This window comes from Pristiophorus japonicus, chromosome 3 (genome assembly GCF_044704955.1).
Source record: "Pristiophorus japonicus isolate sPriJap1 chromosome 3, sPriJap1.hap1, whole genome shotgun sequence".
NCBI lineage: Eukaryota > Metazoa > Chordata > Chondrichthyes > Pristiophoridae > Pristiophorus > Pristiophorus japonicus.
In genome coordinates, this window is record NC_091979.1 from 256,634,027 (window position 1) to 256,656,316 (window position 22,290).

Genomic DNA, 22,290 nt, shown 5'->3' on the forward strand with positions numbered 1-22,290 from the left:
GTGCAGAAATTGGCTGCTGCGTTTCCTACATTACAACAGTAACTACACTTCAAATAATAGTTAATTGTCTGTAATGTGCTTCAGAATGTCATGAGGTGATGAAAGGCGCTCTATAAATGTAAGTCTTTTTTTCTGGATGGCTGAAGTACCAAGTTCTAACTATCATGAATGTTTAAAATTAGGAAACAAACATCTTTTGGAAGAATGGGTAACCATTTAATATAGGTAAAGGAAATTCACTTCTTCATTGGTTTTGTCTCAGTACATCTTGAAATGATTTGGAATGATACTTTTGTGGCTAAATTTACCTCAGAAAACTGTCTGTTTGAAGCCAGAAAAGAGACTGCATTAAGTCAGCGACTCTAAGGTAGGGTTTCGCCACTTAGGAGGTGAACAGCTGTTTTCAAGACTCAATGTATGTTGAGAGATAGCTCAGGGAGAAGCATTTTTATTGGTTTTGATATATCGTGAATGATAGCAAAGTATGCAAATAACTGTAATTATATATTTTTGCATTGAATACTGATCATTCACTGGTTGGTCTGTGTTAAATAAATTGTCGGTTTATAGCCTGAGCTTCCATCTGATACTGTGTATATTCAATTCACCGACTGACGAAGAGATTCGCCTGGCAGCACATAGTACATTCCAGTAAACTGCAGTACTATGGCAAGGATTCTTTGTGTGATCCCTGGATCTCACTATTGTTTACATAGATGTGGGTGGGTAAAAGCACTCTCCAAACTGTAGAGGACTCAAGGTCCACTTATGGGAGTAGTCGATTATGCTGAACCCAAGTAGGGAATCTAGCATCAAACACAAAAACATAAAACATATCTAAACTTTATTTTGTTACTTCGTGTGTTTTGGGAGTGAATTTTTGACATCAAGAGCCATATATATATATTAAAATATCTCATTCTTCATCTTGATAAGCACTAAATTCACCAAAGAGAAGTGGGAATCAGGGGTAATGAGCGCCACATGAAAAGGACATATCCTGCACTGTTTTCTGCTCTTCAAAACTCAATGAGACTGACTTAGTTGCCAACAGAAAGTATATCAGAATATGGCACCACAACAGATAAATGGCATACTCAAGCATTTTCTGTGATGATGGCATGTATCCTGCAGCCTTCCATTGATGAGGTACAGAGGAGATTTACGAGGATGGTGCCAAGACCGGAACATTTTAGCTATGAGGAAAGGCTGGGGTTGTTTTCTTTGGAACAGAGGAGGCTGAGGGGAGTCTTGATTTAGGTGTATACAATTATGAGGGGCCTAGATTTGAAGAACCTATTTCCCTGAGCAAAGAGGTCAATAACCAGGGGGGCATAGATTTAAATTAATTGGTAGGAGGATTAGAGGGGAGTTGAATGGCCTCCTTCTGTGCTGTAAATTTCTATGATTCTACGATAAGCAGAAGGCTAAAAAAAAAACAGCAACAGGGAGCGCAGAACCTGTATGTCAGTACTTGCCACTTTCCTATTGCTGACAGGTATAAATGGGCTGCAATCTTAGAACACTAAGTCTGGTGTGACTGCCAAATATTATCAACTTTATCACATAATGGGAAGAAATATAACTACTAAGCAGCAAATTTAACCAAACTCTCCCCTGGAAAGGGTTGGAACAGGGACGCTAAAGGCGTCAGAGATGTGAGCATCAGCTTTTCTGCCGCTCGGCACATTCAGTGTGCTGGTGCCGGCGGCGCTAACCAGTACCTGGGAGCATCGAGCTGATGTGCAACATTCCCGGTTTCAACAGCGCAATGATTTTTGTTTCGCGCTGACACTGTAGCGCCCCGTAGTGCACCATAGTGGGACCAGAGCTGTTTGGCGGCGGTGAGGGAAAAAATGACTACATGAGGTAAGTGTGATTTTTATTTTTTTATTTTTGCGATTTATCTTTATGTGGGGTGAGCAAGGTATTGGGAATGTTTTTTTTGGCGATTTTTCTTTCCAGGGAAGCCTCTCAAGGGCGCTCCGAGGCCGGTTCTTTCGCTCATGATTTTCAGTTGGTCAGCCGGCCTAGCGCCCCAAGAGAGGCGTGGAATGCCTCCCTTAGCGTTCCGTTCCATAATCAGGGTCCAGCTGCTGAATTTTGTGGCTGCAGACGTAAACCCTTTCCCGGTGCAAAATTTACCGTCCCACCACCATTAGCGCCTTAATTAGCCTCCAACCAAATATCCACCCCAAAACGTTTGCTTGAAAAAAAGGAGAAACAGTAGTGTGAGAAAAAGCAACTGGAGTTTAGGGCATTGCCAAGAAAGGAGGACTGCAGCAGAAATATAAAATGTTATTAAACTTTTATACAAACCGTGGTGTACACAGAATTGTAGAATGGGGCTGGAGAATTGACACCACAGTTTGTAAAATCTATCAGAGGTAATTTTACAGTGGTCTAAAAGATTTTTTAAATATTTATATAAGTAAGTGAGAAATGAATATAGTCAATCTGAATCGTGGTGATCAAATTGGCCTTAAAATTATGCTGTGGGATCGTTGCAGGCTCGGTGCTGTGGCAGAGTAGAGCCACCTGAGGGTGCAGATTTACAGAACATTCAAGGTAGCACCTCAGGTTGATGAGGCTGATCTTAAAAAGTAAATAGAATTCTAGGTTTTATCTTAAGACGTGTAGCTTATAAGAGCCAAGAGGTAATGATGAGCCTAATTAAAACCTTAATAAATCCTCACTGAGAGTATTGTGTACAGCATTGGCCTCCACAATTTAGGAAAGGTGTTGATGTACCCAGATTCACTAAGATGCTGCCTGGAATGAGGAAATACAAATATGAAGAAAGACTTGAAAAAATTGGGTCTAATTTTGTTATAACAATGTGGATTAAGGGGTTATATTATAGAATTATATTCTTTCAGAAAATATTTTGGGATACAGGATGAGTAGTTTAAGACGTGACATATGGTAAGTGTAGCATGCTTGGGAGGAACAGGTGACTTTGGACTGATGGTTCCTGAAGCTTTCCACTACTGGCAGTTTCCTCACCTCTGGGTCTGTTGTAGACTAATTGATAGAGATTAGTCAACAACTCCATTATCATGGTATCATGCGACTGCTAGGAAGGTGAACTAGATGGACCTTGGTCTTTTTTAATCTAGCAATTCCTATGTTCCTAAGTGTTTAAAATTGTAAAAGGATGGGACAGGATAGATAGAAGCAGGTGGCTTCCATTAATTTAGGGATTACAAACAAAGGGCCACAGAATACAAGATTAAATATAAAAGATTTATAACAGTGGGCAGGTAAAAAATTCTTCACAGAGAGTTGTGGGGCTGTGGAATGTGCTTCTGGAGTTAGTGGCTGAGGCAGGAACTATGTCAACGTTCAAGATTAAATTGGATAGACGGCGGATGTAGGAAAAGGGATTGAAGGGATATGGGAAGGGGTTGTACAGCCCAACTGCCTGCCTCTCTTCCGCGGTTACATACGAGCCAGGGAATCCCTGGAGATGGAGCACGTGGTGTCCACCTGTACGCTCGCGGTTTTCCGCGAGAGATGGCTGCCGGAGGGACTGGAGTGCATCATCACCCCCGGCAACCAAATTCTAATTTTATTAAAGGTTTTCGTTACAGTTTTAAATTGTTAATTTGTGGGTTCTAGTGCCAAAAGGGGGCACTTGATTTAAAGTTTCTACTTAAAAATAGTTGAAGGGTTATGGGAACTGCATGGGTAAATGTGATTAGAACTAGTTTCTCGCATGGAGAGTAAACACTGGTACAGACTGGTTGGGCTGAATGGCCTGTTTCCATGCTGTAACTTCTTGGTAGTTCTATGTATTTCTGTGCATGCTATTGCTTAACACTTGTCTGAATCTCCTTTCCCCCCTATTTTACGGTAGGTGTTAACCGATTTATTTTAATCTGCTAAACCTCTCCACTAAAATAGCAGGGAAGAATTTCAAACAAAGGTATTAAGCATTCTCATGCAATTATCCCATGTAATTTCAAGACCAGAGAGAAGAATGGCTTTCTGGGAGTGTGTTATAAGGCTTAAACACATTGGAGCAATTTGGAGGATATCAAACATTGTAAGTATGGAGTTTCAGATGTTTATAATCGCTGTGTAATTTCTAGCCTTAAATTTACTTTTAGTCATTTTTATCTTTACATTTAGTCTTTTCTAAGCACTCCTTTGGCAGGTTTTAATGTTGGGGTTGCACAAGTAGCAAACATTTAATTAAACAGTAAACTTTGAATTTGACAATTCTCCTCTCCAAAACTCAAATATATTAAATATCTCTTACTCAGGTACCACGGCATTATGATGATGTAATGTTGCATTGCACAACTCGCATTTTTTGTTGTATTTCCTCAACTTTCCGAGTCCCTCCTATCACAATGGTCTTCCCCTCCCCTCACTTCACATCTAAGGGATAGAAAACCTACTAAACTCAGCTACTGAACGTGGTACCTGGTTTGTGATTTCCATAGTCAGTCAAAGAGAATCAATAATCCAACTGGCTCAATTTAGTGTAAAAGGTGATTACGCACATCTTGCATGGCACAATTGTCTGACTAATTGTTACATTTTTTAGAATGTATTCAAAATCAATAAAGAACATAAAAAAAAAAGAAATGTCAAATGAGTTGTGGAGGTGAGAATTGTCTAATTAAGAGTTGACTGTCTAATTAACTCATTAGCACTCATCTGAACCCCCCCCCCCCCCCGCCCCCACACACACAGATACACAGTCAAATGATCCATGATTCAGAGCATTCAGCTGTAATTGGCCCTATTTAAAAACTTAACAAAAATAAAGCAGCCAGCTAACTGAGAGGTGAAATAATGAACTATTGTCAATATTGCCATGTTGAAATAAAAAGAGGATTCATCAGTATGCATTGCAGGCCAGCCACTTGTAATCACTGAAATGCGCAGTAGCATTTGCTTTAAATGTATCTGTCTAAAACACTAAACATCATCACATAGCCCCGTGCTGGTGACACACACACAGAACCGAACAAAACTACATCTCTCAAAGCTGCAATTTCATGAGCATTAAGCCAATACTCAAGAGACACCACAACATTCTGATTGGAGCTCATTACGCATTCCTACATTTTAAATTTATGCCGCTGAAAGTGGTTCTCATCACTGTACCCTGGCAGCTAGCCTAGAATGTGTAAGTATTATTCTTTTGTAAATACAGTACTTTATTGTTTGCAACTTGATGGCAGTAGTGATGACAGGAATATGTGGAACCAATGAATCACCCACAACTTTCGAAGGGCTTGAAATGGGGGGAGGTAGGAGGTGGTAGATGATGGATTGGATATGAGTTTTGAAATTAAATTCAGGGTCTAACAGGATGCCGAAGCTGTGCGTCATTGGACTCTGCTTAAGCAAGCACCCAGGATGTTGAATAGAATCAGGGTCTAGGGTGCAGAGTTTTTGGCAGGGGCTGAACAGAATGGCTTTGATTTCACTAATGTAGTTCTGCAGAAAGTTCTGGTTCATCCATCTCTTTAAGTTAGATGGACAACTGGACAGTTGTGGTAGAGAGGTAAAGCTGGACGTCATCACCCACATATCAAAGCTGACCTCATGCTGAAAGATGTCACAGAGTGTGGCATCATATAGAGAAATAGCATGGGTCACAAACGGAACCTTGGGGCACAATGGAGGTTGCCATGTAGACACAGGAGGCCAAATCATTGCAGGAGCTGTGCTGGATCCTATTGAGTGGCTAGGAATGGAGCCACCTGAGGATAGGACCACAGAGAGGCACTGGAGCAAATGGTGTAGTTAGCTGTGTCAAATGCTGCAGAGAGGTTGAGAAGGGACAAAGCACCATAGTCACAATCACACACAATGTCATTAGTGACTTTGACCAGAATGGAAAGCAGGGTAAAAACCTAGACCAAAGGTATTCAAATAGGGAATTGTAGGAGAGATGGACATGAAGTTGGGTTAAAAAGGTGACTGACAACTGAATTGATTAATCACAAATTGGAATTGTATCATAGAATGAAAGTTCTCTTCAAAAATAAATTTAGAGTTGCAATAGCAGTATTGAAGGATGCCCACATACTGCAGATACTGTATTATAGTGGCAGGTTTGTGTGTTTGTGTACATCAGCTGTGGCTCAGTTGGTAGCAATCACCTCTGAGTCAGAAAGCTGTGGGTTTACGTCCCACTCCAGAAACTGAGCACAAAAAATCAAGGTTGACACTCCAGTGCAGCGCTGAGGGAGTGCTACATTGTGGCAGGTACTGTCTTTTGGATGGGACATTAAACTGAGGTCCCATCTGCTCTCTCAGGTGGATGTTAAAGATCCCATGGCACTATGTCGAAGAAGAGCATCCCTGGTGTCCTGGCCAATATTTATCCCTCAATCAACATCACTCAAGCAGATTATGTGATCACATTGCTGTTTGTGGGAGCTTGCTGTGCACAAATTGGCTGCCACAATCTACATTACAACAGTGACTACACTTCAAAAAACACTTCATTGACTGTAAAGTGCTTTGGGACATCTGGTGATCGTGAAAGGTGCTATATAAAAATGCAAGTCTTTATTTCTATGTATAGAAAATATAGAGCAAGGTATGCCCTCAAGACCTGAGTTATACTGCCGACTGCATTTCCCATTGAGCTCAGTGACTAAAGAGGGCATGCATGCCACAGAGCTCTGCTGTCCAGCAGCTAATTTTGAATGTTATGAGAAACCAGGCAGCAGGGCGGGTTTTCTTATGACATTAAAAAGATTCCGTACTGAGTTTATAACATGCCTCGAAGATTCAATAGGTATCACCACTTTTAAAATGTGGCTTTGCACAGGACTGGAGTTATACTAAACCCAGAGGTGTTCTATCATTTCACAGCTTTAGCGTGCTCAGGAGTCGATGCAGATCTGAAACCACTTGACATTGATGCAAAAGTGACAATATAACATTAATGTAAGTCATATCAAAAGCTCTTGGATGTCATTTGACCAGCTGACCACCCGGGGACTTTGTTTTCATGCCAATTTTTTCTTCTCCTCTCCTGAAGATAAAGACACTTCTCTGGGGTAAGGTTTACACAAATGCCAGTTGCTCTCTCCAGTACTTTTCCCAAGTGGCCATTATTCGTTTGTGAGCTTTGAGTGTGGATGTCTGCGGGCTATTCAACCTTGGGGTTACTGCAGCTGAGCCCAATCCTGCTTTCACCCACCATCCATACAGGCATACTTCCAGTACAGGTTCCTGAATAGCAATCGGGACCACAAACTCTGGCCGATTTCTCACCTTTCTAACCTATGGGAGCTGCAGCAAATTGCAGCAACTTTACTGCTGCCATGACTGCGATGAGCTAACTGAACACAGACCAGGGATTGGGCAGGGGATTTTTAAAAAAAGATGAATATTGACGTTTAAGAAGCTGTCTTGGCATTAATTGCAGTTATACTGCAACAGGTATGCAGCTCAAGAGGTTTCATAGAAATCATAGAATCATAAAAATTTATGGCACAGAAGGAGGCCATTCCGCCCATCATATCCGCGCCGGCCAACAAAGAGCTATCCAGCCTAATCTCATTTTCCAACTCTTGGTCCGTAGCCTTGTAGGTTACGGCACTTCAAGTGCACATCCAAGTAGTTTTTAAATGTGGTGAGGGTTAGGAAAAGGGGAGGTGCAACAAGACCTGGGTGTCATAGTACATCAGTCATTGAAGGTTGGCATGCAGGTACAGCAGGCGGTTAAGAAAGCAAATGGCATGTTGACCTTCATAGGGAGGGGATTTGAGTACAGGGGCAGGGAGGTGTTACTACAGTTGTATAGGGCCTTGGTGAGGCCACACCTGGAGTATTGTGTACAGTTTTGGTCTCCTAACTTGAGGAAGGACATTCTTGCTATTGAGGGTTGCAGCAAAGGTTCACCAGACTGATGACTGATTCCCGGGATGGCGGGACTGACATATCAAGAAAGACTGGATCAACTGGGCTTGTATTCACTGGAGTTCAGCAGAATGAGAGGGGATCTCATAGAAACGTTTAAAATTCTGATGGGTTTAGACAAGTTAGATGCAGGAAGAATGTTCCCAATGTTGGGTAAGTCCAGAACCAGGGGTCATAGTCTAAGGATAAGGGGTAAGCCATTTAGGACAAAGATGAGGAGAAACTTCTTCACCCAGAGAGTGGTAAACCCCTGTGGAATTCTTTACCACAGAAAGTTGTTGAGGCCAATTCACTAAATATATTCAAAAAGGAGTTAGATGAGGTCCTTACTACTAGGGGAATCAAGGGGTATGGCGAGAAAGCAGGAATGGGGTACTGAAGTTGCATGTTCAGCCATGAACTCATTGAATGGCGGTGCAGGCTCAAAGGGCCGAATGGCCTACTCCTGCATCTATTTTCTATGTTTCTACCACCCTTTCAGGCAGTGAGTTCCAGACCCCCACCACCCTCGGTGAAATAATTTCCCCTCAAATCTGCTCTAAACGTCCTACTAATTACTTTAAATCCATGCCCCCTGGTTGGTGATCTCTGCTAAGGGAAATAGGTCCTTCCTATCCACTCTATCCAGGCCCCTCATAATTTTATGCATCTCAATAAGGTCTCCCCTCAGCCTCCTCTGTTCCAAAGAAAACAACCGCAGCCTATCCAATCTTTCTTCATAGCTAAAATTCTCCAATCCTGGCAACATCCTCATAAATCTCTTCAGTACCTTCCCTGGTGCAATCACTTCTTTCCTGTAATGTGGTGACCAGAACTGCAAGCAGTACTCCAGCTGTGGCCTAACTAGTCTTTTATACAGTTCAAGCATAATACATCATGATGTATTTATACTGCAGCTACCATTTATACTGTTTCCATGATATACGTAGTTTGCCTCATGTTTAAAATGTCATGCTCTGAAAACATATGCAGCAGCATCCTCGTTCTCTAAACATTTAAATGAACTTTAGGTAAGATTATAAAGTGCACACCAAATCTAGCACGCCCTCTAGGTTATTTTCAACCAATTTTGACGCCACACTAGAGTTATTATACTCCATGTGGTGTCAACCCCAAGTGGTGTGAGACTTCCTTCTCTACAGGTCTCTGAAGTTGGGTTGGGCTGCAATTTTACTGTTGTAACAAAGTTGAAACTACTTCACAGCAACACTAAATCTGTGGTATAAACATATCCGAAGGGTACATTTATACTTCAGTGTAAGGCACTCTCACTTCACATAACACCAAGAGTTATAAAGGGTACCTTTCTGACTTGATGCACCTACTGAGGTGTCTTGTGTGCCACAGCACGTATTAGAAAATCAAGCACAGATTTCACGTGATTTTCTAATCCTTAAACTAGTAGGCAATTACCCCTAAAGTGTAAATGTATTGTAAATTGAGAGTCCAGGCCCGACACAGCTCCATGTGAAGAGGAGAATTCCTGAAGGAGAGAGTCTTGCTCTGCTTCAGGTTGAGCCCTAACTTTGATTTACACTGAAATAAAAACAGAAAATGCTTGAAAATACTCAGCAGGTCAGGCAGCGTTTGTGGATAAAGGAACAGAGTTTCAGATCATTCAGATCGATGACTTTTCATCAGAACTTGCCTGAAAAGGTGGTACCTGATATTTACTCGGGAGCGGGAAGAGAGCGAGGTGGAGGATTTTTGGATGGGAAAACCTGGAAGTAAGAGATTCCCACACGTCCTTCCGAATTTAACAGCAGGACGTCTTTTGAATGTTGTCAACAGGTTTCCCGCTCGACAGCCAGCCAGATTGGCAGTTGGACTGTCCGTCAGGTTGGAAAGCAGCCGGGGAGCGGATATCAGGTAAGTCTGACACGGCTGGGGGAAGGCGAATTAGATATTGTGGAGGTGGGGAGTGTTAATTGGACATCCCAGGGGTGAAGGGGTTAATCGGACATCGCAGTGGGTGGAGGATATCATGGGTACGGGAATGTGGAGATTGACGAGATATGTACATCACTGAGGGAGGGGGGGAGTCGGTTGATCCTTGGTGCCTGTTGAAATAGACCACAATACTATGGGGTGCCTGTTGAAATAGACCACAATACCATGGGTCGCCTGTTGAAATGGGCCACAATACCATGGGTCACCTATTGTAATAGGCCACATACCATGGGGTGCCAGTTCTAATAGGCCACAATACCATGGGGCGCCAGTTGTAATAGGCCGCAATACCATGGGTCACCTGTTGTAATAGGCTACAATACCATGGGGCGCCTGTTGTAATCAGCCACAATACTATGGGTCACCTGTTGTAATAGGCACAATACCATGGGTCACCTGATGTAATAGGCCACAATACCATGGGTCACCTGATGTAATAGGCTACCAATACCATGGGGCGCCTGTTGTAATCAGCCACAATACTATGGGTCACCTGTTGTAATAGGCCACAATACCATGGGTCACCAGTTGTAATAGGCCGCAATACCATGGGTCACCTGTAGTAATAGGCCGCAATACCATGGGTCACCTGTTGTAATAGGCCACAATATTATGGGTCACCTATTGTAATAGGCCACATACCATGGGGCGCCGGTTGTAATAGACCACAATGCCATGGGTCGCCTGTTGAAATGGGCCACAATACCATGGGTCACCTGTTGTAATAGGCCACAATATTATGGGTCACCTATTGCAATAGGCCACATACCATGGGGCGCCGGTTGTAATAGGCCACAATGCCATGGGTCACCTGTTGTAATAGGCCACAATACCATGGAGCGCCTATTGAAATAGGCCACAATACACACGGGGTGCCTGCTGAAAGAGGCTACAATACCATGACGTAAGATGGTGTACTCAAGTCCCAACCTAATCCAGGACCTTTCCAGTGTATTCCTGTCAGATTTAGGACAGAATTGCGCATGAAGGGCCATGGGTTTCTGGCCTCACAGTGTAAATGCTCAATCAACAACAACTTGTATTAATATAGCACCTTTAATGTAGTGATTCGTCCCAAAGTGCTTCACACGAATATTATGAGGTTTTAAAAAATTGACACCCGGCTGCATAAGTAGAAATTAGCACAGGTGACCAAAAGCTTGGTCAGAGAAGTAGGTTTTAAGGAGCGTCTTGAAGGAGGAAAGAGAAGTAAAGAAGCGGAGAAGTTTAGGCCTTGAGGCCGAGGCAGCTGAAGGCACGGCCACCAATGGTTGAGCGATTATAATCAGGGTGCTCAAGAGGGCAGAATTCAAGGAGCGCAGACATCTCGAGGAGGAGGTTGCGGGGTTGTGGGGCGGAAGGAGATTACAGAGATAGGGAGGGATGAGGCTATGAAGCGATTAGACAATAAGGACGAGAATTTTGAAATCGAGGCGTTGCTTAGCTGGAAGCTAATGTAGGTTAGTGAGCACAGGGGTGGGTGAGCGGGACTTGGTGCGAGTTAGGAAATGGCCAGCCGAGTTTTGGATCGCCCCTAGTTTACGTAGAGTAGAATGTGGATGGCCAGCCAGGAGTGCATTGGAATAGTCAAGTCTAGAAACATAGAAACATAGAAACATAGAAACCTAGAAAATAGGTGCAGGAGTAGGCCATTTGGCCCTTCAAGCCTGCACCGCCATTCAATAAGATCATGGCTGGTCATTCCCTCAGTACCCCTTTCCTGCTTTCTCTCCATACCCCTTGACCCCCTTAGCCGTAAGGGCCATATCTAACTCACTCTTGAATATATCCACTGAACTGGTATCAACAACTCTCTGCGGCAGGGAATTCCATAGGTTAACAACTCTCTGAGTGAAGAAGTTTCTCCTCATCTCAGTCCTAAATGGCTTACCCCTTATCCTGAGACTATGTCCCCTGGTTCTGGACTTCCCCAACATCGAGAACATTCTTCCCGCATCTAACCTGTCCAGTCCCATCAGAATCTTATACGTTTCTATGAGATCCCCTCTCATCCTTCTAAACTCCAGTGAATAAAGGCCAGTTGATCCAGTCTTTCCTCATATGACAGCCCAGCCATCCCTGGAATCAGTCTGGTGAACCTTCGCTTGTTCTCCCTTGTCCACCCTACTAGTTACATCCTCAAAAAATTCCAGAAGATTTGTCAAGCATGATTTCCCTTTCATAAATCCACGCTGACTTGGATTCTATCACTACTGTCCAAATGCGCTGCTATTTCATCATTAATGATTGATTCCAACACTTTCCCCACCACCGATGTCAGGCTAACCGGTCTATAATTACCCGTTTTCTCTCTCCCTCCTTTTTTAAAAAGTGGTGTTACATTAGCAACCCTCCAGTCCATAGGAACTGATCCCGGGTCGATAGACTGTTGGAAAATCATCACCAATGCATCCACTATTTCTAGGGCCACTTCCTTAAGTACTCTGGGATGCAAACTATCAGGCCCCGGGGATTTATCGGCCTTCAATCCCATCAATTTCCCTAACAAAATTTCCCGCCTAATAAGGATATCCTTCAGTTCCTCCTTCTCACTAGACCTACTGTCCCATGGTACATTCGGAAGGTTATTTGTGTCTTCCTTCGTGAAGACAGAACCGAAGTATTTGTTCAATTGGTCTGCAATTTCTTTGTTCCCCATTATAAATTCACCTGAATACGACTGCAAGGAACCTACTCTTTTTATCTTCACATATTTATAGAAGCTTTTGCAGTCAGTTTTTATGTTCCCTGCAAGCTTCCTCTCGTATTCTATTTTCCCCCTCTTAATTAAACCCTTAGTATTCCTCTGTTGAATTCTAAATTTCTCCCAGTCCTCAGGTTTGTTGCTTTTCCTAACCAAATTATATGCCTCTTCCTTGGCTTTAACACTATCCTTAATTCCCCTTGTTAGCCATGGTTGAGCCACCTTCCCCATTTTATTTTTACTTCAGACAGGGATGTACAATTGCTGAAGTTCATCCATGTGATCTTTAAATGTTTGCCATTGCTTATCCACTGTCAACCCTTAAAGTATCCTTTGCCAGTCTATTCTAGCCAATTCACGCCTCACACTGTCGAAGTTACCTTTCCTTAAGTTCAGGACCCTAGTTTCCGAATTAACTGTGTCACTCTCCATCTTAATAAAAATTCTACCATATTATGGTCACTCTTCCCCAAGGGGCTCGCACAACAAGATTGCTAATTAGTCCCTTCTCATAACACATCACCCAGTCTAGAGGGAACAAAGGCATGGATGAGGTCTTCAGCAGCAGAATGAGCTGAGGCAAAAGCGGAGACGGGCGATGTTACGGAGGTGGAAATAGGCGGTCTTAGTTATGCTGCGGATATGTGGTCGAAAGCTCATTCATGGTCAAATATGACACCAAGGTTGTGAACAGTGTGGTTCAGCCTTAGACAGGAGTTGGTGAGAGGGATGGTGTCAATGGCTACGGAATAGAGTTTGTGGCAGGGACCAAAAACAATGGCTTCAGTCTTCCCAGTATTCAATTGGAGAAAAATTCTGCTCATCGAGAACTGGATGTCGGAGCAGCAGTCTGACAATTTAGAGACTGTGTAGGGGTTGAGAGAAATGGTATTGATGGGTGTCATCAGCATACATTTGGAAACTGACGGTGTTTTCAGATGATGTTGACAAGGGGTAACGTGTAGATGAGAAATAGGAGAGGGGCAAGGATAGATCCATGGAGGACACCAGAGGTAACGATGCGGGAGCAGGAACAGAAGCCATTGCAGGTGATTCTCTGCCTATGATTAGATAGATAAGAATGGAACCAGGCACTTGTAGTTCTGCCCAGCTGGACGACAGTGGAGAGGCATTGGAGATGGATAGAGTGGTCAACCGTGTCAAAGGCTGCAGACAAGTCCATGTGGGAACTCGGGGACACTTCCGGTGTCCCTGGGTGCTACGTGTGTAGGAAGTGTATCCGCCTCGAGCTCTTGACGGTCCGCGTTGCAGAATTGGAGCTGAGGGTGGATTCACTCTGGAGCATCCACGATGCTGAGAATGACGTGAGTATCACGTGTAGTGAGTTGGTCTTACCGCAGGAGAAGGGTCCACAGCCAGATAGGGAATGGAAGACCAGCAGGAAGAGCAGTGCAAGAAAGATAGTGCAGGGGTCCCCTGTGGTCATCCCCCTGCAAAACAGATACACTGCTTTGAGTACTGTTGGGGAGGATGACTCATCAGGGGAGGGCAGCAGCAGCCAAGTTCATGGCACCGTAGGTGGCTCTGCTGCAAAGGAGGGCAGGAAAAAGAGTGGGAGCGCGATAGTGATAGGGGATTCAATGGTGAGGGGAATAGATAGGCGTTTCTGCGGACGCAACCGAGACTCCAGGATGGTATGTTGCCTCCCTGGTGCAAGGGTCAAGGATGTCTCGGAGCGGGTGCAGGACATTCTGAAATGGGAGGGAGAACAGCCAGTTGTCGTGGTGCACATTGGTACCAACGACATAGGTAAAAAAGGGATGAGGTCCTACGAAAAGAATTTAAGGAGCTAGGAGCTAAATTAAAAAGTAGGACCTCAAAAGTAGTAATCTCGGGATTGCTACCAGTGCCACATGCTAGTCAGAGTAGGAATCGCAGGATAGCGCAGATGAATACATGGCTTGAGCAGTGGTGCAGCAGGGAGGGATTCAAATTCTTGGGGCATTGGAACCGGTTCTGGGGGAGGTGGGACCAGTACAAACCGGACGGTCTGCACCTGGGCAGGTCCGGAACCAATGTCCTAGGGGGAGTGTTTGCTAGTGCTGTTGGGGAGGAGTTAAACTAATATTGCAGGGGGATGGGAACCTATACAGGGAGACAGAGGGAGACAAAAAGGAGGCAAAAGCAAAAGATAGAAAGGAGATGAGGAAAAGTGGAGGGCAGAGAAACCCAAGGCAAAGAACAAAAAGGGCCACTGTACAGCAAAATTCTAAAAGGACAAAGGGTGTTAAAAAAGCAAGCCTGAAGGCTTTGTGTCTTAATGCAAGGAGTATCCGCAATAAGGTGGATGAATTAAGTGTGCAAATAGATGTTAACAAATATGATGTGATTGGGATTACGGAGACGTGGCTCCAGGATGATCAGGGCTGGGAACTCAACATCCAGGGGTATTCAACATTCAGGAAGGATAGAATAAAAGGAAAAGGAGGTGGGGTAGCATTGCTGGTTAAAGAGGAGATTAATGCAATAGTTAGGAAAGACATTAGCTTGGATGATGTGGAATCTATATGGGTAGAACTGCAGAACACTAAAGGGCAAAAATCGTTAGTGGGAGTTGTGTACAGACCTCCAAACAGTAGTAGTGATGTTGGGGAGGGCATCAAACAGGAAATTAGGAGTGCATGCAATAAAGGTGCAGCAGTTATAATGGGTGATTTTAATATGCACATGGATTGGGCTAGCCAAACTGGAAGCAATACGGTGGAGGAGGATTTCCTGGAATGCATAAGGGATGGTTTTCGAGACCAATATGTCGAGGAACCAACTAGGGGGGAGGCCATCTTAGACTGGGTGTTGTGTAATGAGAGAGGATTAATTAGCAATCTCATTGTGCGAGGCCCCTTGGGGAAGAGTGACCATAATATGGTGGAATTCTGCATTAGGATGGAGAATGAAACAGTTAATTCAGAGACCATGGTCCAGAACTTAAAGAAGGGTAACTTTGAAGGTATGAGGCATGAATTGGCTAAGATAGATTGGCTAATGAAACTTAAGGGGTTGACTGTGGATGGGCAATGGCAGACATTTAGAGAACGCATGGATGAATTACAACAATTGTACATTCCTGTCTGGCGTAAAAATAAAAAAGGGAAGGTGGCTCAACCGTGGCTATCTAGGGAAATCAGGGATAGTATTAAAGCCAAGGAAATGGCATACAAATTGGCCAGAAATAGCAGCGAACCTGGGGACTGGGAGAAATTTAGAACTCAGCAGAGGAGGACAAAGGGTTTGATTAGGGCAGGGAAAATGGAGTACGAGAAGAAGCTTGCAGGGAACATTAAGGCGGATTGCAAAAGTTTCTATAGGTATGTAAAGAGAAAAAGGTTAGTAAAGACAAACGTAGGTCCCCTGCAGTCAGAATCAGGGGAAGTCATAACGGGGAACAAAGAAATGGCAGACCAATTGAACAAGTACTTTGGTTCAGTATTCACTAAGGAGGACACAAACAACCTTCCGGATATAAAAGTGGTCAGAGGGTCTATTAAGGAGGAGGAACTGAGGGAAATCTTTATTAGTCGGGAAATTGTGTTGGGGAAATTGATGGGATTGAAGGCCGATAAATCCCCAGGGCCTGATGGACTGCATCCCAGAGTACTTAAGGAGGTGGCCTTGGAAATAGCGGATGCATTGACAGTCATTTTCCAACATTCCATTGACTCTGGATCAGTTCCTATCGAGTGGAGGGTAGCCAATGTAACCCCACTTTTTAAAAAAGGAGGGAGAGAGAAAGCAGGGAATTATAGACCGGTCAGCCTGACCTCAGTAGTGGGTAAAATGATGGAATCAATTATTAAGGATGTCATAGCAGCGCATTTGGAAAATGGTGACATGATAGGTCCAAGTCAGCATGGATTTGTGAAAGGGAGATCATGCTTGACAAATCTTCTGGAATTTTTTGAGGATGTTTCCAATAAAGTGGACAAAGGAGTACCAGTTGATGTGGTATATTTGGACTTTCAGAAGGCTTTCGACAAGGTCCCACACAGGAGATTATTGTGCAAAGTTAAAGCACATGGGATTGGGGGTAGTGTGCTGACGTGGATTGAGAACTGGTTGTCAGACAGGAAGCAAAGAGTAGGAGTAAATGGGTACTTTTCGGAATGGCAGGCAGTGACTAGTGGGGTACCGCAGGGTTCTGTGCTGGGGCCCCAGCTGTTTACATTGTACATTAATGATTTAGACGAGGGGATTAAATGTAGTATCTCCAAATTTGCGGATGACACTAAGTTGGGTGGCAGTGTGAGCTGCGAGGAGGATGCTATGAGGCTACAGAGTGACTTGGATAGGTTAGGTGAGTGGGCAAATGCGTGGCAGATGAAGTATAATGTGGATAAATGTGAGGTTATCCACTTTGGTGGTAAAAACAGAGAGACAGACTATTATCTGAATGGTGACAGATTAGGAAAAGGGAAGGTGCAACGAGACCTGGGTGTCATGGTACATCAGTCATTGAAGGTTGGCATGCAGGTACAGCAGGCGGTTAAGAAAGCAAATGGCATGTTGGCCTTCATAGCGAGGGGATTTGAGTACAGGGGCAGGGAGGTGTTGCTACAGTTGTACAGGGCCTTGGTGAGGCCACACCTGGAGTATTGTGTACAGTTTTGGTCTCCTAACTTGAGGAAGGACATACTTGCTATTGAGGGAGTGCAGCGAAGATTCACCAGACTGATTCCCGGGATGGTGGGACTGACCTATCAAGAAAGACTGGATCAACTGGGCTTGTATTCACTGGAGTTCAGAAGAGTGAGAGGGGACCTCATAGAAACGTTTAAAATTCTGACGGGTTTGGACAGGTTGGATGCAGGAAGAATGTTCCCAATGTTGGGGAAGTCCAGAACCAGGGGTCACAGTCTAAGGATAAGGGGTAAGCCATTTAGGACCGAGATAAGGAGAAACTTCTTCACCCAGAGAGTGGTGAACCTGTGGAATTCTCTACCACAGGAAGTAGTTGAGGCCAATTCACTAAATATATTCAAAAGGGAGTTAGATGAAGTCCTTACTACTCGGGGGATCAAGGGGTATGGCGAGAAAGCAGGAAGTGGGTACTGAAGTTTCATGTTCAGCCATGAACTCATTGAATGGCGGTGCAGGCTAGAAGGGCTGAATGGCCTGCTCCTGCACCTATTTTCTATGTTTCTATGTTTCTATGACAAGGAAGGATAGTTTGCCTTTGTCAGAGTCACAAAGGATGTCACACGACTTGCTCTTCTAAATGATCTCAGATCCCTAGAATGTATTCCTGAAGGTTTCATAAGAACATAAGGAATAGGAGCAGGAGTAGGCCATACGGCCCCTTGAGCCTGCTCCGCCATTCAAAAAGATCATGGCTGATCTGATCATGGACTCTGCTCCACTTCCCCGCCCACTCCCCATAACCCCTTATACCCTTATCGTTTAAGAAACTGTCTATTTCTGTCTTAAATTTATTCAATGTCCCGGCTTCCACAGCTCTCTGAAGCAGCGAATTCTACAGATTCACAACCCTCAGAGACAAAATTCCTCCTCATCTCAGTTTTAAATGGGCAGCCCCGTATTCTAAGATCATGCCCTCTAGTTCTAGTCTCCCCATCAGTGGAAACATCCTCTCTGCATCCACCCTGTCAAGCCCCAAATAATCTTATACGTTTCGATAAGATCATCTCTCATTCTTCTGAATTCCAATGAATAGAGGCCCAACCTACTCAATCTTTCCTCATAAGTCAACCCTCTCATCCCCGGAATCTACCAAGTGAACCTTCTCTGAACTGCCTCCAAAAGCAAGTATATCCTTTCGTAAATATGGAAACCAAAACTGCATGCAGTATTCCAGGTGTGGCCTCACCAATACCTTATATAGCTGTAGCAAGACATCCCTGCTTTTATTCTCCATCCCCATTGGCCTTCCTGATCACTTGCTGTACCTGCATACAATCCTTTTGCATTTCATGCACAAGTACTCCCAGGTCCTGCTGTACTGCGACACGTTACAATCTTTCTCCATTTAAATAATAACTTGCTCTTTGATTTTTTCTTCCAAAGTGCATGACCCCACACTTTCCAACATTATACTCCATCTGCCAAATTTTTGTCCACTCACTTAGCCTGTGTCCTTTTGTAGATTTTTTGTGTCCTCCTCACACGTTACTTTTCCTCCCATCTTTGCATCATCAGCAAACTTGGCTACGTTACACCCGGTCCCTTCTTCCAAGTCGTTAATATAAGAACATAAGAACATAAGAATTAGGAACAGGAGTAGGCCATCTAGCCCCTCGAGCCTGCTCCGCCATTCAATAAGATCATGGCTGATCTGGCCGTGGACTCAGCTCTACTTACCCGCCTGCTCCCCGTAACCCTTAATTCCCTTATTGGTTAAAAATCTATTTATCTGTGACTTGAATACATTCAATGAGCTAGACTCAACTGCTTCCTTGGGCAGAGAATTCCACAGATTCACAATCCTCTGGGAGAAGAAATTCCTTCTCAACTCGGTTTTAAATTGGCTCCCCCGTATTTTGAGGCTGTGCCCCCTAGTTCTAGTCTCCCCGACCATTGGAAACAACCTCTCCGCCTCTATCTTGTCTATCCCTTTCATTATTTTAAATGTTTCTATAAGATCATCCCTCATCCTTCTGAACTCCAACGAGTAAAGACCCAGTCTACTCAATCTATCATCATAAGGTAACCCCCTCATCTCCAGAAACAGCCTAGTGAATTATCTCTGTACCCCCTCTAAAGCTAGTATATTCTTCCTTAAGTAAGGTGACCAAAACTGCACGCAGTACTCCAGGTGCGGCATTACCAATACCCTATACAGTTGCAGCAGGACCTCCCTGCTTTTGTACTCCATCCCTCTCGCAATGAAGGCCATCATTCCATTCGCCTTCCTGATTACCTGCTGCACCTGCAAACTAACTTTTTGGGATTCCAAAAGAGTTTCATGCACAAGGAGTCCGTGTTCCATGTTTTTATTGAGTGCACGAGGTTGCAGCCCCTGTTTTGTTATCTAAAGGGGCTGCTCCTGAAATTCTGGCCACCGCGCAGAGGGTCATCATATCTAACGTCCCGCCCTTTGTTCCCGCTGAGCTCCTCCTCCCTCACCTACACCAACTGGGGGAGGTAAGGTCGGGGATTAACCCCATACCGCTCGGCCTCAGAGAGAACAGCCTGCGCCACGTGTTCTCCTTCCGCCGCCAGCTTTTTGTCCGGCTGGCGCGGGAGGAGACGACGGAAGGTCATTTTAATGTGGTGCACGAGGGGACTGCCTACCGCGTCTTCTGGACGTCGGACAGCGTGCGGTGCCATGCCTGCAGGGAGGTGGGGCACGTTCGCAAGAACTGCCCCGCCTCCAAGGCCGCCAAACCACCGAAGGCGGCCAAGGCTGGCGCCGCCGCCACCCCTCCACCGAGTTGCGTCCGTGTGCCGGGAGCCATAGGTGCGCGGGCATCGTCGGGGGCCTTTGTTTTCACGGCCTCCGGCGGGGGGGAGGGAGAGCGTCCGATCGGAAGGAAGGCGCGGAAGTAGGCGAAACATCTGGAGGCGGGTCCCCTCGGTGCGCCAGATGACTTGTTTACCGCGCTCGGCCCAACCCCGTCACCGGCGAGCGCGGGGTGCCCTGAGCCCGTGCCCGAGCCCTTGACTAATACCGCAGAGGGGTTCGGGCGCAGGCAAGACAAGAAAAAGGGGGGAGTGGAGCGGGAGGCCTCTGCAGACACGGGTGTCTCCCTGTCTCCGCACCCCCCCGGGAAAAAAAGGAGGCGCCGCTCCAATGAGGCGGGGGAGGAAAAACATCCCTCCGCGGAGGAGGCGGTGCCCGCCGCGTGTCCCGCGTCCCCCACCAGCGGCCCCAAGCTGCGCTGTAGGCGAGAGGAATCTGTCCCCGGGGAAGGTGAGGCAGTCGAGGCTGCCCAGCCGCTGCCTCCCGGGGACGGCGTGGAAGATCTGCCTGTCGTGGGGGGCGTGGGGCCAGCGGAGGAATGCATTGCCGCCGGGCCGAGCGTCCCGGGGACTGAGGCGGGCAGAGCCGAAAAGGCCGCACCTGAGCCCGCCCAGCTATTAGTCAACTTCCCCCGGGAGTCGCTCGACCCGGCAGAAACGGAAATTTTGAATTTTAATGAATCTGTACACGCTGGGCCGGGGGGTGGCGGCAGGAGGGGGAAGAACAACAACCCTCACCCCCTACTTTGGAGCTGGGGTACTTGGTGGACCTGGAACATTACTTTGACCAGGTCTCTCTGTGTTCCCCGGTTCCTGGGGCGGAGGAGGAACCCCTTCCGCTGTCGCTTCCCGACCCAGCACCAATATTAAAAGAGCCCAGTGGGGCTCCTCTGCCGACGATCCTGGGGGTGGGATCGGGGCAGAGCCAGGGCCGGATGGAGCGGATGGGCTGTTTGCCGTACCTCGTGCAGTCGACGGGCCGGATGCTAGCGGCGACCTCCCGGAGGGGGACGGGGACTCGGTGGAGGACGCGGGTGAAGATCTCGAGTCCATCGCCAGTGAGGCGGTGGATCTGCTCGCGTCCGTCGCTGAGACCCTCCTCATTCCCGCAGAGGAACTCCGGGACTTTTTGGTCCAGTGCCGGGGTCGCCGCGACCAAGCCCGTCTGGTCCTGGAAAGATGGTCTGAGCCGGTGTTGCTCGTCGCTTCCGTCCGCGCCGCCGCTAAAACCATGGCCGCGGGCGGGCCCTTATCAAAGGCTCAAGGCCTTGAGCTGCGCCGGCTCAAAAAGTTCCTCGCTGGGCTGCTGAAGGAGTGGAGGTCAACAAACGACTCCACTCCCTCCCCCACAATAGGTTAGATAGAGGTTGCACTATGCTCTAGTCATGAAGATAACCATAGCCAGCCTCAACATCAACGGCGGCAGAGGGGCACGCCGTAGATTTAACAATTTTTCGCTCCTGCGGGAGGGGAAATATGCGGCGTGCTTCCTGCAAGAAACCCACACCGTTCCGGGAGACGAAGCCACGTGGCTCCTGGAATGGCAAGGAGAGGTCCGCATGAGCCACCTCACCGCCACTTCTAGTGGGGTGGCCATCTTGCTGGCCCCGCATTTTCAGCCGGAGATCTTGGGGGTCGAGGAGCCCGTGCCAGGCCGCTTGCTGCACGTAACGGTTCGCCTGGGGGACGTGCCGCTCCATCTCGTGAACGTTTACGCCCCTCAGCCCGGCCCGCAGCAAACGCGCTTCTTTGAAGAGGTGTCCGCTCTTCTTGGCTCCGTCTACATCGGCGACTGCATTGTCCTCGGGGGGGATTTTAACTGCACCCTCGAGGCGCGGGACCGCTCCGGTGCCCCGCAGTGCATGACGGCGATGGAGAAGTTGAGGGACCTGGTCGGGTCCTTCGACTTGGTGGACGTCTGGCGAAATCTCCATCCCGACTCCAGAGCCTTTACTTGGGTGAGGCCTGGAGTAGGATGGTCCAGAGTCGACCGCCTTTATGTGTCTCGGGCATATGTTTCCTGCGTCCCGGCGGCCTCCATGCGGCCGGTGCCGTGTTCGGACCACCACCTGGTGTTGGCAGAGCTCGTTTCGCTCCGCGCGAGGACGGGGTCCGCGTACTGGCACTTTAACAACCGGCTGCTGGAGGACGTGCGGTTCCAGGACTCGTTCCGTCGATTCTGGTCCGACTGGAGAAGGAAGCAGGGGGGCTTCCCCTCCTTGAGGCTATGGTGGGACGTGGGCAAGGCTCACGTCCGCGTCTTCTGTCAAGAGTACGCGAGGGGGTCGACCAAGAGGCGGGCG